A 16,048-nucleotide genomic window follows, 5' to 3' on the forward strand; every position below is an offset into this window, starting at 1 on the left:
CCTCTCTTGTTTCTCATCTCTCTTTTCTGCTTTCTTCTTTCCTTTTTCTTCCCTAACTATCCTTCATTTGTGCATTCAAAGAGTTTTTCTGACCTCTTGCTAGGTTCTATATTCCCACAGAGAAAGCAGATGTAGTAGATACAGCCAACAATTTATTGTCTGGTAAACATTCACCTAAAAAGACAAAAAAGCCAAGCTTTGTGGCACATGCCTTTAACCCCCACTCAAGGGAGGAGATGTAGATGAATTGCTATGAGTTCAAGGCCACCTGGTATCACACCATGAATTCCAGATCAGCCTGAGATACTCTACCTCAAAACTACTCCCCCAGCAACAAAGAGAGAGAGAGAAAGAGAGAGAGAAAGAGGGAGGGAGATAAAGAACATAGAGTTATCTAGGTCAATAGACTTTAGAAAATATATGAGTTTGTGATATGAGTCTTAAAGAATGACTGCTGGCATTCTAGGCAGCATACAATAGGGAGACAGTGATGGTCAGAGTACCAAGGTAACTTTGTACCACAGCAAGGGAGCAGCTACCATTATTTGAATGTGTCCCTGAAAGTTTATGTGTGGGGAATTTAAATCTGAAATCCATATATCAATTTTATTTAAGGATGGGGGTCTTTGAGAGTTAACTAAGTGTGTGCATGTGTGAGTGTGTGTGTGTAAGTGGGACCTCATTGTGGCTCTCATGGCTTTACTTATAAGAGGAGGAAGAGAAATTACAGATGGCATGCTCACTCAGTCTCATCATGTGATGTTCTGCCATGCACCAAGAAGGCCCTCCCCCCACTCCAGTGCCTAAGCTTTTGAGATTTCCAAAATAAACTATTCTTAACAAATTATGCATTCTTGAGTATTTTGTTTTATATCATCAGCAACACCAAGAAAACACAAAACATATGACTGAAATGGAATGATGGCATAAGGTAGAAAGTAACTCTACCCCAAAGGGAAGGCTTGTAGCATATATACAAGCAGAGAGATGGAAAACATCATAGCTTAAAAAAAAAAAAACAAAACATTGTGTATGGTAGGACAAGTGCTTGATGACCCCGCAGCCATGAAGAAGAAAATGCTGTTTCTATAGTCACCCAGGGGTGTGGATTCTGTGCCACGCCGTGTGTTTGTGAAGAACAAGCTACTTTCTCCACACGATAATCGTCAGTATTTCAAAGGAATCTCATCCAGAGCCCAGGTCATGACATCATTCCTGGACTCTGGAGGCCTGCATTTGCATGTCCTTTACACTGGTTGTAAGGCAGTCATCTCTCTAGAGAGAATGAAGTCTTCCCAGGCTCATGTCAACTCTGTCCTCATGCCATCTCTGAGCACATACAGGCACGTGAATCACGAACAGCCACCGGCAAGTGTGTACCTTTAGTGGCTAATGGAAATGTGGGGCTCAATGGCCCAGAATATAGGGAAATCCTTAAACACAGTAAATAAACTCAGCACTGGGGTAAGCCATTCTCTTGATACATAGAATTAGTTCGTGGGTAGCATTTCATTAAATTTGTGATGTGAGCAATGCCATTGGCAGTGGCTTTGCACTCATGGCTAGATAATTTCTCAGCCTCATTTGTCATGTGTATTTATGTGAATAAATCATAACCCACTTACTTTGACTTCATGTTTATTCACTTATTTTCTAAGTTTTTTTTTCTCTGCTCCTTCATAGTTAACACATTTCTACTTTGATTTAGTGGGCTGATGCTGATGGATAAGTGAGACGTTTCTTCAGTCGTGTTTCCATCAGGGTTGTCACCTCAAGCACAGGCCCTTCCTTCTGCATGGTCTCCCCGTATGTCTGCCCTGTGATAGGAATTTCATCCCTCTGAACACTCCATTACCTGTTACTGTGGATCTGGGGTTTTCATGTGGCCTACTTGGCTTTACACCACTCTACGCAAATATCTGAGGAAATCTACTTAAAAGGGAGGAAGGTACCTGGATGCTAAGTGGAACCTCATGAAATTGAAAGTTTCTGTATGACAAAAGAAACTGCCATTGGGTGTCGTTTGGGTGAAAAGGCAGCCTTCAGAATGGGAGAAAATCTTTGCCAGCTTTAAACCTGACAGCAGATTATTATCTATAATATACAAATAACTTAAAAAAGTAAACTCCCAGAAAACAAGTAATCCAGTCAAAAATCAGGCCATGAAACTTGAAGTTATCAAGATAACCAATACAAATGGTGAATAAATATTTTTAAAGGTGTTCAACATCTTTATCCATCAGGAAAGCACAAATTAAAACCATTTTGTAAAGCTATTGTACTTCAATAAGGATGGCTATCTTCAAAAAATTAATAAGCAAACAAACAAATGAAAACAAATGCTGGAGAGGATGTGGACAAAGGAAATTTTTATTCACTGTGGGTAGGAGTGCAAAGTGGTACAGCTTCTATGGTACTTGGTACGGAGGTTTGTCAAATAAAAACATATGACCCAACTAGACAGGCAGGTTGCTAAAGGACTATGCATTATACTACAGAGATACTTTCCAATCCACATTCGTTGTTGCTCTATTCACGATAGCTAGGAGGTAGGGCCAGTCTAGATGCCTAGATAGATAATGAAATCATGGTCCATATTTGGTGCATATATGCAGTAAAATTCTATTCAGCAGCAAATAAAGCTAAATTATTAAATTTGCAAGAAAATAAAAGGAACTGAAAAAGTAACTCAGGTTCACAAAGAAAAATGCTGCAAGTTCTCTATCATATGCAGATTCTCGATTCGGATCTCCAGATGTATTTGTTTTAACTGGGAATACCTGTAGAGACCAGGAACGTAGAAAATGGTTTGGGGGTGGCAGAGAACACTTAAAGAGGGGAATAATATGAATAATGAATGATATCATGGTATTCAGGGGAATGCCAAGGATGGAAGGAGTTAAGCAGGGATGAGGGTGGGGAAATGAGTTTGAGAAAGAAGTAGGAAGATTAATAAAAACTAAGATGATAAGAAAAAGCCATGTGGAGATCTACTAAGTTACCAATAGGTTTGAAATATACCATAGTAGAATGAAGAGTGGTAATGGTAGTTGGAAAGTGTCTCTCATTGACTCAGGTGTTAGAATTAAACTTGTAACATGTATGGCGAATCTTGGATTCTGGACCTAAGGTATCATGGGGTGGGGAGGAGGGGAGGCAGATCTGAATTCCAGTCCAAGTGTGCGGAGAGTGGTATGAGCCCTGGCATTGTCTCTGCTTGATGCTTTTTGCTATTTGTTGGGTGGTGATGGTTTTTCTCTCTGCCTGGGTTTATGAATAGGAGCCAGGTTCTTCCACCATTGACAGAGCTTCCCCTTGGATCTGTGAGCTGAAATAAATCCCTTCGTCCTATAAAACTGTGTTTGGTTAAAAGCTCATCCAAGCAACCTGAAACTGTCTGCATCAGTGGTACCCTGCGCACTTGGACAATGCTACTCTCAGGAGACAAGGTTTATTTATTAAATGCAAATAAAAATGCCAGGTATGGAATACCTCCCTGTGAGTTGTTGGCCAGAGATGCTCCAGAGTCCCTCAAAACGATTACAGGCCATTGGCAATGCTCGTGGCTGTCCTCTAGAACTGAACGATAGGCCTATGTTGCTGAAGACTTCACACCTTCCAGTTGCAGAAGGCAGGAAAATCAAACTGGAATGAAAATTAAACCCTTCTCCCCACAAGGTAGCTCTTACAGTGCCAGAAGGTGCAATGTAAGGTGCGGGGAGTGGAAAGCCATCAATGGTCCCATCCAGTCGTGGACTTTCTGAACGCTGCAGTACTGACCTACTAGAAAAGTGGTGACCCCTGGTACAATAGTGGCATTACATCTATGGGGTAACCAACTGCTTTCTGATAAGGTTTGAGACCTGCTCTGTAAGAAGGAATCCATATCTAATACTGTAAGACAGGTCAAAAGTCCAAGGATAGAAAGGTAATAGACCCTAGCCAGAGAAACCTAATATCGATGTGTTGCTAAAAACATTGTGATATAAAATTGATTTCTAAATGTCTTATGTTTATGCACATAGATTATCACTGCTCTCCACTTTGGTCAGGAAAAGATTGCTGGTTACAGTAGGCTTCAATTAATTGAGGGACTCCTAATAAGTGACTGCTGAGTGCCCAGCCTTATGTGGGATATCTCTATCATCTTCCCCTAAGGCTCAGGAAGTATTGCTGAATTGGAGGCATTAAGAATGTAAGACCCCAGGCTGGAAGGATAGCTTAGCAGTTAAGGCATTTGCCTGCAAAGCCAAATGACTCAGGTTCAATTCCCCAGAACCCACGTTAGCCAGAAGCACAAGGGGGTGCAAGTATTGAGTTCGTTTGCAGTGGCTGGAAGCCCTGGCACACCTCTTTTTTCTCTCTCTCTCCATGTATCTCTCCCTCTTTCTCTGTCAAATAAATAAATAAAAATAAAGTATTTTTTTTTAAGAATCTAAGAACCCATAGGTGGAGAGGAGGGCTCTGGAATTTTCCCACCTGGATTGGACAGGGTCATTGCAGTGATGAATTTACAGCAACTGTGGTTACCTACACAAAACCTCCACAAGGCAGGGCCAGTCACCATCCCATCAGGGACAGGGGCAGGTCTTAGTACTCCTGACCCCTCCCTGAGTAGCTACTGGTAATAGATGCTTACTGGAAGACAGGGAATTATTCTCTACAATGACGTGTCTACTAGTGTGTGGGGAAAAGAAGGGATTCAGTGGCTGTGAATAAAAGAGGGTAATGAGAGGTCTATGTGATTAGCTTATGATGTCAGGTGTTCATAGCAGAAGAAGACATTAACTTCATGGCAGTTAGGAACAAAAATAGACACTGGAAGGAACTAGAGTTCCAAATACCTCCTTCAAGGGCATGTAGCCAGTGTCCTAATGTTCTTCTACCATCAGTGTCACAAGCTCTCAACCAAGCCTTGAGCTTCTCAACAGGAGAAGCTTGTCTAAACCACTGCCCAGTGTCAAAAGGTTTCCATAGTACATTAAAAGCTTGACTTTGGCAGTGGACAGAGCCATTCTTTTCCCTCTTTTGAGTTATTAGAGAAAAAGGTCAGAGTTTCTGCCCCAAGTAAATTAGGTATAAATATTAAATGAGTTGATCGTCTCAGCGAGTCATGTACCTGGCTAAATATTGCTGCTCTAATTCCCCACTATGTAACATGTAACTTCTTCAGAACATACAGAAGAAAAAGAATACATCCTAATCCACATCGATACATGGACTCCTCTTCTCTGTAGTAGGTACTGCTATCTCTGTCTCTCAATCCATCTCTTTCCCATTCATGCTTACTTGATCATTTGCACACACACACACACACACACACACACACACACACACACACACAAATAATACATTCTCAAGAAAAGGATATTCACTATAAGAAGCTGTTGGTCAACTCTTCCTAGAAGAAGTAAATAAAAACCATTAGACAAACATCTCTACTGGCCATCATTATAGGTATATAACTCTAAGAAAGTCAATGAATTTTACTTTGTTTGGGTTTATAAAATAGGATGATAATCACATTATCTTCATAATAGTACCATTATGAAAGTGAAATTAAAAAAACAAAAGGACCCAGTTCTTGATCAATGCTGGAAATAGAGCAAATACTCCTCGAATATTACTTATTGTTTTTGTTTCCTGGTCTGACAAATAATTGCAAGGCTCACAGTCACAGGAAAAACAGAATTCTAACATGTTTCATAATGTGTAGTGCAGACCCACTGTTCATTTGGCAATTTTGTAGTATTTTCAACTAGAGCTTTATTTGCTCCTCTAGGCCTTTGGGGTATTAGGTTAAGATCATTCAGCATTAGGTAAGGCAGGAGGATCATTCCCCTCATGTCCCATTTCTGTACAAATGGCCCAAAGATCATGTTGACTCTAATGTATCATGCAATCTGTTCTGTGTTCTACTTTTTTTTTCCACAAAATGAAATGTTAATGCTTGAAAGATCATTTACATATATCCTACTAGTTATTTAAGAAAACAACAATTAAACATGTTGAGATAATTAACAGTGGGCACATGATTAACAATGCCTTTTAGATGCTAGAAATTAATGGAGGAGATGCCAAATAAATGTAATCCCACACTTCAGTTAGAATTTCTTCGTTAATTATATTAATTTACAAATTTAAAACAACAATCACACTCAAATAGAATGAGTGTCTTAAAGGTGGAAATAATCAAGTGGGTTTCTGCTTTGAGAACAGAATGTAATGCATTAGCCTTATTTTCTATCCCCACCAGAGGACAGTGTAATTAAGGACAAGAAATGACCTGTTACAGTACAGGGCTATCCACAATAGACTCATCCAACCCTTTCCCAAGCATAATTTGTTTTCAAGCTAACTTGCCCTCTGGTATCCAATGAAATGGAATTGTACTACAGCTGTGATTTGTGGGCCCTTCTCTGGATCTGAGTCCTGAGTTGATTCCCCCTGCCCAATATGGCACAACTTCTAAATGACCTTGAAATGTCAGGTAAACCTAATCATAAGAGACCCTTGGCTTTCTGTCCTGAGATCACAAATATTTTATTTATTTTACTTGATTTAATTTAATTTATTTATTTGAGAGCAAGAAAAGGAAAGAGGCAGATACACACACACCACACACACAGAGAAAGACTGAAAGAGAGAGAGAAAGAGACAGAGAGAGAGAGAGAGAAGAGAGAGAGAGAGAGAATGGGCTCACCAGGGCCCCCAGCCACTGCAAATGAACTCCAGATGCATGTGCCACCTTGTGCATCTGGCTTACAGGGTCCTGGGGAATTGAATTGAGGTCTTTTGGCTTTGCAGGCAAATGCCTTAACAGCTAAGCCATCTTTCCAGCCCAAGATCACAAATTTTAACAGGTGAGAACGATTCCTATCTGGACACAGTCACAACAACAGCTCATAATCTCAGGGCTGTCCCCGCGATCATCATAGAACATTTCTTCTGGTGGCAACACCAATGCCACTGTGTCAGGGGCATCTGAGGACATATGTCCCTATAGTGACTGCTGAGCGACTGGCACATGAAATAGTCTCAACGAGGGGAGGCCTAGCCAGGGTAATCTTGGAGAGATATATTTCACCATTTACCAGCTGGCTGGTTTAGGCAAGATTGCATATCTCAATGTTTCTAAACTTATGAAATGGGGATAGTATTATGTTCTTCATGGAGTTATTTTGGGTATTGAAATGAAATACCCCCTTGAATGCTAATTCTCTCTCTTTATTTTGAATGTGATTAAGCCCTTGGCATTGAGACAGCTTCAGAAGGCTTTATTTAACTTGGAGGGAAGGAAGAGGAGGAAAAGGGGAGAGTTAGGACCTATCAGTGCTCTAGTTAACCATTGTAAGGATTCACAGTCCATAACAAGGATGGCTCTGAGGGTCAGCGCATGAGAAGAGAGATATGTAGAAGATAATTGAAATCTGGGTTTGATTCCAATAACATTGTTATGAGATGGCTGTGGTGGGAAGAGAAGTTGACATTGATTGATCATCTACATCAAAGTTGGCCCTGTGCTTGAAGTTCAACTCATACTCTTCACATAGTTGGTGAGTTCCAAAGCTCTGATCAGAATGCACATCTTTGTTCCATCTCTGATTTCAGAATTTTGGATATCAGACCCAGAACTTCCTGACCCCTTGGGCCTATGCGTGTCCTGAAAATAGAACACTGCATCATATTGGTCTCTAGCTTCCTTTGAAATATGTTCTTGGATACTGCCATGACACACGGTTGTATAAGTTTTCTGTCAACCCACCCTGAGTAAGAAGCATAGTGATATTCCATGGACCAAGACCCCAGACTCAAACAATATAATCATTTTCTAATAGAGCCCACTTCTTTGTCAGAAACTACTGGGATTAGGCATCAATGTCAGCTCTGAAAGTATGTCTAACTCTGTGCTCAAAAATGAGCATACGTATTTCTCAACCAACCTTCCACAGAATATACTAATTTGAACTTCTGTATCTGAAACCATTTTGCTAACAAGCCTGGATCTAAAAAGAAGCCAGATTTCACATCACTTTTATGTCTCCAGGCTCTTGCCCTACTTCTTTGCTAAACATTCTTTTAGGCCTTCTCTTCTCCACAGTCTGGTACTTTCTTATGAATTCCGCAACACTTTTCCAATAATTACCTCCTTCCAAACCCATCACTGACCACATCCCTCCTCCCACATATGGGGCCCTTCCTCCTGGAGCTTGAAGTAGCATCACATTGGACATTAGGTTTTTTGTTGTGGGGTGGGCGTGATGGTGTCTCTGTCCCTCCAGGTTTACTTTGTCTTCACCTAAATGCATTAATGTTTACCTATCTATGCCCAGAACTACAAAGGTTCTCCAAACAATGACCACATTCAGCTGGATTAATTAATCTGGTCAAGATGTTGAGGCTGTGTGAAATCCAAATTGCTTCAGCAGTTCAGGTAAGATACGATTGGAAGAATCCCAGGGCATTCGCATTAGAATGGGCACAGATGAAAGTCATTAGTATGCCCATCCACACTCCATGGAAAGTGAATGGGATCTACTTAGAGCAGATAGTTCAACTGAGCTCCCCTCTGTAAGTTCATCTGTGGCTGCAGGCAGTGGGAGGAAGGTCAGCAATTATACCATGATTTGATCAATGGAGGGCTAATCTCAGCAATTCAGATTAAAGGAACTACTTGCTCACCAACAGCTCCTTCCTGGACCTTTACAGTTCAGTTTGAAAGTCCTCTTCTCCGGGTGGAGCATGATGTGCTGAAAGCTCATGTCTCGATGAACTGGAGAGGTTCTGATTCTAATTCTTATTCCATGAAGCTCCAAAGTTAAGGGTTGCTGCCTCAAGCCCATGGAGTATACATGAGTGACAGGGTTTGAAGTCCCAATTCTCAGCTGTACTGATACATTTAACCATCTGGTAGGTTCTAGAAAAGAGCTTCATAGGATTTTTCTGCCTCAGAACAGGTCAAAATATGGATGAAATCCAGGCATGGTATTTTGTAAAAAAAAAAAAAAAATCTCCCCTCTAGCCTCTGGTGGGCTGCTCATTTAAAAACTATCAGTTTCAAAATTCATGGTTGAGCTGGGCATAGGCTTCATCCCTGTAACTCCAGCACTCAGAAAGCAGGGATGGCAGCATAGTGAGTTCAAAGCCAGCCTGGGATACACAGAAAAGCCCTGTCTCAATAAACTATTACATATGTCAATATTTATTGCACATATCCACAATATTATAATATGTATCCACAATTGTTGCTCATACCAAGTGTTCTCAAAATAGTCACTGGAATAGCTGTAGCCTCAGCAACATCTGGAAATGTGTCAAAAATGCAGCGTGGTATCGGCAAGGAGCAGAATACCACCCATCAATACAAAGGAATAAAGTACTCATACATGCTACAACATGGATGGGCCCCAGAAATATCACACTACGTAAGAAGAGAGAAGCAAGAGACCACATACTGTATGAGTGACCACTCTATAATGACTAAACTTGGATTGATGCTTGTTATGGGTCAGGGATGGAAACTAGGAGTGATTATACAGATGCCTCTCTACAATCTGCAATCTACAATGCCTCTGAACAATCTACAAGGACCTTCGTGGTGGGATTGGAATGTTCCCCAGCTAGACTCTATTGATGGCTGTACAATAGGAAAACTCTTCTGTCACGATGCCATTATTGAGTGTAAGTGTCTCAATAATAAAAACGTGCACATTCTCTAGTCTCATCCAAACCTACTAAATCTGGAACGGGAGATAGCAGCACTCTGCGCTTATGACATCCTCCGGGAAATTCTGTGCTGCACTGGCATTTGGGAACGCCTGATGTGGGCTGGAAAGGTCCTGAAAGACTTTTGCCGCAGGGGTAGGGCTCTGCTAGAAGTTTTCTTGTACAAAGATAACTGCTGCAGGTATTTGGCACATGAAGCAAAATAGCATTCCGGAAATGGACTGAACTACTCTAAGTAACTGGGAGAAATTTCTGTACTCCTCCGCTCTGCTCCTCTTTTCCCCTTCCTCTTCAGTGCCGAGGCTGGAGCCCAGAGCTTCATGCGTGCCTGCCAGGTGCTGTACAAGAGAGCCATGTCCTCTTCCCTCGTCCTTCACTCCGGATGATTGTATGACTCTAGGAAAAGGATTTGTCTTTTCTCAACCTCATCTCTAAATCGGAATAAAAGTTGGGCTCGTGTGCTTGCGGAGTTCAGAAAATCAGAAGACAAGTATGAAAGCTCTTAGCACTAATAGGCTGTCATTCGACATTTGTGCAGTGACAAGAGATATCGCATGGACTGCTGTAATTCAGCCTCTTTGGAGACACCCATCCTGGAATTTTCTGTTCTGCTGGGGATGCTTTCCTCTGCTAAATTTAGAAGGTTGTTATTGGAGCTCGTGTGTATTCTTTAGGATCTTCTCTTGCCATCCCATCTTATTTCAGCCTGCTCATTGTATGTTTTTTTTCTTTTAAAATATTATTTTATTTACTTAGTTAAGAGAGAAAGAAGCAGAGAGACAGAGAGAGAAAGAGAGAGAGAATGGGTGCACCAAGGCCTCTAGCTACTGAAAACAAACTCCAGATGCATGCACCACCTTGTGCATCTTTTTTTTTTTTTTTTTTTTTTTTGCATGGGTACTAGAGAATTGAACCTGGATCCTTAGGCTTTGCATGAAAACACCTTAACCACTAAGCAATCTCTTCAGCCTAGGCTGCTTATTCTCAAAGTCAGATGTGTCTGCAATGTTGGGACAGGCTCCAGGCAATACCCCGGATTCAGTTAGATTCTCTTTGTTATCACAAGAGGAGAAATGGTATTCTTGCTGGAGATGTTACCACCCTCGAGAGGACTCATATTTATCTTAGAACCAAAGCATTTCTCTTTGTAGCCCTTAACTTAGTGGGCAGGCTAAACATCGTAAGAGAAGTGTGCATACATGCTACCCAAAGCCATTGGAAGATGTGCTAAGAGGATTTGAGTTCAGCTCCATTGAGAAAGAAGCCACTAGAACCAGCCTTCAGTGGGATGTATTTTAGGGTGACATGTAGCACTTTATGGCAACTGAAGTGCAAGTCAAGATGTAATCAACTAATCAGATGCGAATCAAACTAATTTTCCAGACAAACAGGGCATCAGGAAGATCCAGTAGATAGTATGCACAGGACCCAAGGATGAACCCAGAGCTGTCTTGTGGATCAAAAGGGATGCTAAATCCTGTCAGCTTCTCATTTCTCTGCTCACCGTTAGCCATCCCACAAAAAGACAGAGCCATTGTCATCTTCCCCGACATCCTTCTAGTTCTTGAAAATCATTCATTTCAATTGGCTTTGTCTTCCATTTGCTCGGTCCACGTATCATGATTCTGATGGAAGGGCCTCTCTACCGGCCAGCGTCACTTGTCTGCCATCTCCGACCAATCACACACACCCCAGAGGAAGTGTGTGCCTTGTCCTCTGGCACATCCAGCTCAGCAGAACCTGTGCATCGTGGCTGCATACCAGGTATTTCACAGGTCTTACTCACAGTTCGTATTTACATTGCTCCTGTGAGGTGAGTATTAGTAGCTGGAATTTAGCAGGAAGTGCATGCTAGAATCAAGACATGTACTCAAGTATGTCAGAGGCCAAAGAACGTGTTCTGCACGGGGCTTCTCTTACCTTCATGTCATCTTTATTAAGAGAAAGTGGCAGCCAGCTTCCTGGATTGGAACTTGACCCTTCACTCCATTCTCTAGCTCCTGAGTTCTGCTAGGACCGTAGACGCTTACAAGACATACAAGGCCACGTGGTGACAAGAAAACAAGTCTGTTCTCCCTGCTTTCTGTTTTCTGAGGCAACTCTGATTGCTTGAGCCAAATCCATCTCTGCCAAAACCTCTGAGTCCAGTTCTGCCAGTAAGCTCTTTAAACAGCTTGCTCATCCCGTCTATAACAGTAAAAAATCCCTGGTACAACAAGCGAGGAATTGCTTGAAATTCCAATTAAGCCAAGTCTTACCAGAGCCTTTTCCATTATCTCAGTAAGCTGCTTTCTACATTAAAAGGCTCCTCTTAATTAATTTTTCTTGCTGGTCTGTGGATATGCAATGCTTTATTATGACCTGCGAATCCAAAAGCAAAAAATAAAGGGTTGATGGGCCAAACGCCATGTTAGTTCATACTCTCAGATCAGAGCAGCATTGTGTTATCCTGTTGCTGGTCCTGAGTCTTTACAAGACAATAGAGACAGAGAGAGAGAGAGAGAGAGAGGGGGGGGGGGGGGGGGAGAGGGAGAGGGAGAGGGAGAGGGAGAAGGAGAGGGAGAGGGAGAGAGAGAGAGAGAGAGAGAGCGCACACCCTTCAACAGAGAGCTGGGGAGACCCAAGAAATAGCCCACTGGGGTCTTTGACATGTATCATGGTATCTCCTAGTTCTAAATCAGAAGCAGACCAGGGGCTAACTCTCTATTTCCCATACTTCTTGCCCAGCAATGAATGTACTAGAGGGATTCATTGTGTGAATAAAAAAAAAAAAGTTGTGACAGTTTTTACATGGTGTGAATTGCTGGGGTCTAAGATCAGTTCACACATGACTTTCCACCAAGGGCTCGCTTGAAGTAGAGCCTATCTTGCTACAGTTAGCATCTTTTCTGGTGTCTCCTCTGCTTTTCCATCTCCTACCTCTCACAACACCCTAGTTTCAAAGGCTAGATACAATGTACAAGAGAGATACTGAGATATTGAGTCTGTATACAAACTTACCTTAGTTTGGTTCAATACCAAATTAAGTTCTGAGAAAGTAGAGTTATGTCTACTCATTTGCTTGTGGACTTTGAGTTTCTCTGATTCTGATTTTTTTCTCTTTTTTTTTTCTACTTAATTAAACTGAACTGAGGTCTTAGTTTTTATTGCTGATACTGTGTGTATGTGTATGAGATACATAGAGAGAGAGAGAGAGAGAGAGAGAGAGAGAGAGAGAGAGAGAGAGAGAGGAAGAGAGGGAGAGCTCTTTAGAATTTCTTCTCCTTTACAATGTTTCTCCTTCATGTAGTTATTGCTCTGGTGCTAAATTTTCATACTGCTTAGCCCCTTGTTCCAAGAGAAAAGTTCTTTGCCTTATAAATTTTCTTTAAGAAGAGAAATCAAGGTGCCAAGTCCTAGATCTATATAATTAAACATAATTCCTGGGAATCAGAGGTCTGGTTGCCCATGAGTGCCAACAATTGCAAAATACATGGGTCATACTCAATGATAGGAAAAAGGAATTCCAATCTAGTCTGACACCAGATTTAAGATTCTGCATAGCAACATAACTCTCTAATGAAATTGATAGCACGTCCACAGATGAGGCGTCAGTATGGACATGTTAAGGGTACCTATTTGTTTCTGTGTGTCTCTGGGTACTGGGCTACAAGTGGTGGGGTGGCTGCTCGTAGTGTGTAATCACTCAGCTGGCATGAAGAGCCGGCAACCATGCACAGATTGAGAATGATTAGAGTCACATCCATTTCTCTGGAGTATGCAGAATGACAACCTTGTTTGTGAATAAAAAGGCATTTTAAAGGTATCTATAATTGCTTTTATCCAAGGCATGAAAAAGAAAGATCACTAGCAGATAAAGGGCGATGACTTCTGGGAATAATTCTGCCTCCCAAGAGTGCTTGACTTATGATTTTGTATGACTGAATCCTAGGTTTCCACCTCCAAACTCTCTCTAAAAGCCATTGCCTTATCTCCACCTACACAGATACACAGCTTCAGTTCAAGCATGGGCCTTTTCTTACAGAGAACATTACAGCAGCAGCCAGCCTTAACCACATTGCTCTACCAACCCAATGATGCACTCCAAGCTATCATTTTAGGTCTGCTTCCTCTAAAGGTAGCCCCACCAAGATACCCATCTCTGCTTCAGCGTGAAGACCACACGCCTTCCTCATGGAGCTGTGACAGTGAGCAACATAGAACTCAGCATCTCCCAAGTTGGTCCCCCAGTACAGCTGCTTCCCAAGCTCGTCTCTTATTTTTTGTTTTTACCTTCTATAATCTACTCTTGGCTTTTATCCTAAATGAGGCTTATTGGCTTTTCTCTCATTCCTGACACTCAACGTCGTCCCAATAACTTCGTGTAATCCACTACTACTTTTGCAGTATTTGCTCAGGTGTGCTGATGTTTGAGGGACTGACATGACTTCTGGGAGAGAACCCGCTGTCCTCAGAGCTCACGTAGACAGTGACAGAGGGAGACTCCATATAAGATAGCCAAGCAGCGTTTCTTGTTTAGCAGACACTCGAGGAGGGTGAGAAAATGAGTGTCATAGGGATTTTCCAGGTAGAGGGAAGAGCCAGTTCATTTCATGGATGGAAGCCAAACTAGTCAATTTTAGGAAAGGGAAATGTGGATAGAGATAGAGTGACGTGATGGAGGGGCACAGGAGTCATGTGGCCAGCTATATGGGATATGAATTCATTCTCAATAAGACAAAAGCTTATTGGGGATATTTTAAAGTTTTTTTTTTATTATTAATTAGTTTTGTACTCAGTGAATACAGTCAATTTGGTACCATTGTTAGGCTCATCCATGTCCTACCCCTCCGCCTGAACCCCCCTTGTTGAGGTATATGGGTCATGCATTGTGGAGTTAGCCCAAAGTTATGGGTAGGATAAATGTCTCTGCATATCATGACCCAGTGTGTGGCTCTGACATTCTTTCCACTCCATCTTCCTCAAAATTTCCCTGAGCCACGTTTGGTTCATTTTTGGTCTGCTTCAGTGATGAGGTGTTGGGGGCCTCTGGGTCTCTGGATATCTGAATTGGTGGGAGTTGATTTTTCTCTGTGTTGATCTCCTTCACCCTTGTACTGGTACCCAGTTCACCAAGAAAATAGCACCCTTGGTTGTTTTGCCAATTGTTCTTAGTTTCAGCTGGGGCCCTTTTGAGGTATGATTGGGTGGTTCTCTCCTTAGGATCTGTGACTATCTGAAAAAGAGAAGCAGATTCTCCATCGGGGAGTAAAATTAGCACCAGATGGGCTGGAGAGATGGCTTAGCGGTTAAGTGCTTGCCTGTGAAGCCTAAGGACCCCGGTTCATGGCTCGGTTTCCCAGGTCCCATGTTAGCCAGATGCACAAGGGGGCGCACGTGTCTGGAGTTCGTTTGCAGAGGCTGGAAGCCCTGGCGCGCCCATTCTCTCTCTCTCCCTCTATCTGTCTTTCTGTGTCTGTCACTCTCAAATAAATAAATAAATAATAAAAATTAAAAATAAAATAAAAAAATTAGCACCAGACAAATGGTATAATCCTTATTTTTTTTATAGAGAATTTAATAGGTGTAGGCCCTCTTGTAGCTCACGATTGATGGTAGCTTGATAATGGAGAGGCTTATATTTGGCTATGGTTCTGACTTGTTTCCCAGCTCCAGCTATGGACCCCGTACCACTGAGGGGATCACTTAGCCATATCAAGAACACTTGGTTTCCCACCATGGCTGTGCACCACTATTGCACTTGTGTGAGCATCATGACAGGTTATTTGCTGCTAAGTAGGTTAGACCATGAGTTGCTTGGACAGATATTGGTCATTTTCCCCCAGTCGCCCATGTAGCACCTTCTGGCACTAGACGCACAAAGAAGTGGTTTGACCTCATTAGGATTTTTCAAAGGCATTTTGTAGGCCACTATGTGCAGAATAAAAGAATGAATGGGGGACAAGGATCCAAAAGGAGAGGGCAGTCAGGAGGTGACAGGAAAAGGGTGGCCTTCATGTCAGGGATAAGCAGCTTGCAAGTGACGTTAAGTGGGACGTCATGTAGGCCAAAAGGGTCATCTAGAGAAAGGACAAATCTGGGAAATCAGAAAGATAGCCCTGGAATTCTGATCCTTGAATAATTGCTGTAATGGGATGATCAACAACACAAAGCCTCAAATACTCCTGCAAGAGCAAGTAGTGAATTGCCCCATCTCCTCTGCCTTCTTCGCTACTTCCCTTTCTTTAAGCCACTCTAGCTACCAACAATTATCTTTCTGTATCTCCAGCCTATGTTCCTAGGCTAGAATTCATAGCTCCCAGGCCCAGTCTGCGATTACAAG

Source organism: Jaculus jaculus, chromosome 18 (genome assembly GCF_020740685.1).
Source record: "Jaculus jaculus isolate mJacJac1 chromosome 18, mJacJac1.mat.Y.cur, whole genome shotgun sequence".
Classification (NCBI taxonomy): domain Eukaryota; kingdom Metazoa; phylum Chordata; class Mammalia; order Rodentia; family Dipodidae; genus Jaculus; species Jaculus jaculus.